A 3026-nucleotide genomic window follows, 5' to 3' on the forward strand; every position below is an offset into this window, starting at 1 on the left:
ACAATCTAGCAATGTCTTCATTGTTTGGCGACCTCAAGTATTGCTCAAAGAAAATATCAACCACTGCTACAATAAATTTTTTCATACTCTCCATTGCAGTGGTTTCTCCAATCCACACATATTCATCCATAAAATCAGCCATTACCCCATATGCAAGCATCCTAATTGTAGCGGTCATCTTTTGAAGTGAAGATAAACCAAGCCTTTGGGCATTATCTCTTTTCTGGATAAAGTAAGTTTCATGAGCTTCTACCTTAGATTGAATACAAAGAAAAAGGTAACGACTCATCCTAAATCTCCTTTGAAATAAATTAGGAGGATATACTAGAGATTCAACAAAGTAATCAAGATAAAGTCTTTCATTACCTACCAAATGATTACGTCTAATATATCGACGACGTTTACGTTGTGATGTTGAACTCTTAAGACGTCTATTCATTATCTCATCCTCATCTGAGCCATCAAAAAGCAATTTCCGAAACAAAGAACGACCCATGGACAAAAACCTTCAAGACAACATTGTTAAAAAATTTATCAATATAAATGAAAGGAAGATAAGAAAAACAAGTTCTATAATATTTGTTTGGGGGCACTGAAACTACTTAGTTTATGAAATATAATATAACAAAAAAACTCCCAGAAGCATTTACCAAAACAAGATTGAACATAGACTTAAGTATAGAGGACATGACATCAATCATAGAGAATATATAAACATTTCATATAACAAAAAAATGTGTGATTACATAAGTGGCATAATAGAAAATACCAAGGAATCACATAAGAGTCCAGACCTTTTTTGGTACATAACCAAAAAAAAAAAAAAAAGCTAGTACCAAAAATTAGATTGGAATAAGACATCATTTACATGTGCCAAAACCTAGGCCTAAATAAGCTAGTACAAAAAACAAGCACAAGACATCATCTACATGTCAAACCCAACTATTTACCACCAGTTAGTCTTGCAATGATTTCCTCTTGGTGTTTTTCAAAAAAAGTTCTTTGAATTTTGGTCATGCCACTTGTATCCATCATCATTATTTTTTGGTCCTCCTTTTCCATTTCAATATGAAGCCTTTCCTTTTCAATCCCAATTCTTTCATCCTCTTTAAGCATTTGAATCCGAAGTCTTTCCTTTTCAAACTAATTCTTTCTTTATCTACTCGAACCCTTTCCTTTTCAAGACCAATTTATTGTTCATCTACTCGAACCCTTTCCGCTTTGATTCAAAGAGCCTCTTTTTCTTGTTCATGTGCTTCTTCAATGTAGTGCAATTTAGCCATGGCCCCACAAAATTTACTTGTCTCCCTATTAATCGTAGACCATCGACTTTTTAGGGAGGAAGAAGAACACGTTGTTTCATTGGTATTGTGTTGGCAAAAGTATTGCCAAACTTTAGCAGTAAATGTTTCTTGCTTTTGCTCATTACCACACTTAGGATCCACGCTAGTGTTAAGCCATGCCGAGACAAGGAGGACGTCTTCCTCCACACTAAAGTTTCCACCCCGTGTTGCTGTCTTGGGGGTGACAATTTCATGTTCTGGGGAAGAATCTTCAATAGGCATTGGGGGATTTTGAGATTTTTCCAAAACTTGTGCCTCAAAGTTGGAATTAGATTGTAAGATATTAGCATATAGGGATATGTTATGTTGTGAATCCATCCCTTTTAAAATAGGTAATGTAAACAAATTAGTAGCTATTCCCAAAATTGAGAAATTGACATAGACACTGTGATTACATCTTCAATTGGACCCTATACTATATGACAAACATAAAGTTGATATTATGCAGAAACTTTTAATTTTCTTTACATATCCAATGATTTGTCCCGACTGCATGATTAGTATCCCTATAGATCATCAAGGGGATTCCAACTTACAAGGGGTGTTAGGATATTCAAATTACATGGAGCGTATGTAATATCTTTGGCAGCAATTTGGTGACTATATACAGGATATTGAAAAGAAAGCTAATTACAGAGCTATTAAAAAGAAAACTATTGAAAAGAGAGGAAGAAGAAAATAACAGATGGAGCTACTCAAAATTCATTTGAGACATATAACAAAAAAATAACAAAGGAGGAAGAAAATAACATACCTCTGTATCAAAAGCCCAATCAAGCTGGAGCTGAGAAACCACCCACCGATGACCCAAACGGTTAGAGAAAGAACCCACCGATTCTTCACCGATTCGAACAACCACCAATTCAACACCAATTCATCACCGATTCAAACAACCAAATAGCCACCAATTCAAATAGACAAACACAACCACCGATTCAAACAAAAACCAACAGCAGCCTTTACCTATCTAGCCACCGATTCAAACAAACACCAACAACCATCACCGAAACCATAAACCCAAACGAAACCACAAAGCCAGAAACGACCAAATGCATGCTCCACCAAGAAACCCAAAAGTTCCAAACGAAACCCAAAATTAAACCAACCAACAAACCCTTGAATCTTCAGTTTGAGAATAGAGCAATACAGTGAAGAGGGCAAAAAACACCAACTTGTTCCATCACCGATCCAACCACCGAGAAACTACAAACCTAGAAACGAGAGGAAGCGCACTCCACCGAGAAACTCACAAATTCCAAACGAAACCCAAAATTAAACCAACAACCCTTGAATCTTCAGTTAGGGAATAGAGCAATATAGTGAAGAGGAAAAAAAACACCAACTTGTTCCATCACCGATCCAACCAACGAGAAACTACAAACCCAAAAACGAGAGGAAGCGCGCTCCACCGAGAAACCCACAAATTCCAAATGAAACCCAAAATTAAACCAACAGCCCTTGAATCTTCAGTTTGGGGATAGAGTAATATGGTGATTGGAGCGATTGAAGAGGAAAAAAAAGGAAGAGGGAAAGAGAGGGATTGGAGTGACGAGTAGTGGAGCTTTCGCAGTTGGCAGAGAGAGGGAGAAGAGTGACTGAAGAGAATGAGTGAGAATTGGAGTGTAGTCTGTACACTGTGTAGAGTGAATGAGGAGAGAGAGTGTAGATATTTTCTATTAAAAT

At 36.7% G+C, this 3026-nt stretch overlaps 1 long non-coding RNA gene across 1 annotated transcript; it reads right to left on the reverse strand.

Moving 5' to 3' along the window:
* Positions 1-370: 370 nt before the first annotated feature.
* Positions 371-2748, reverse strand: LOC142626660 (uncharacterized). The gene is made up of 2 exons (XR_012842589.1): positions 2098-2748; positions 371-506 (listed from the first exon to the last, which is right to left on the reverse strand). It is a non-coding gene; the product is annotated as an uncharacterized LOC142626660 (long non-coding RNA).
* Between the last annotated feature and the right edge of the window lie 278 nt (positions 2749-3026).

This window comes from Castanea sativa, chromosome 3 (assembly GCF_040712315.1).
Source record: "Castanea sativa cultivar Marrone di Chiusa Pesio chromosome 3, ASM4071231v1".
NCBI classification, from domain to species: domain Eukaryota; kingdom Viridiplantae; phylum Streptophyta; class Magnoliopsida; order Fagales; family Fagaceae; genus Castanea; species Castanea sativa.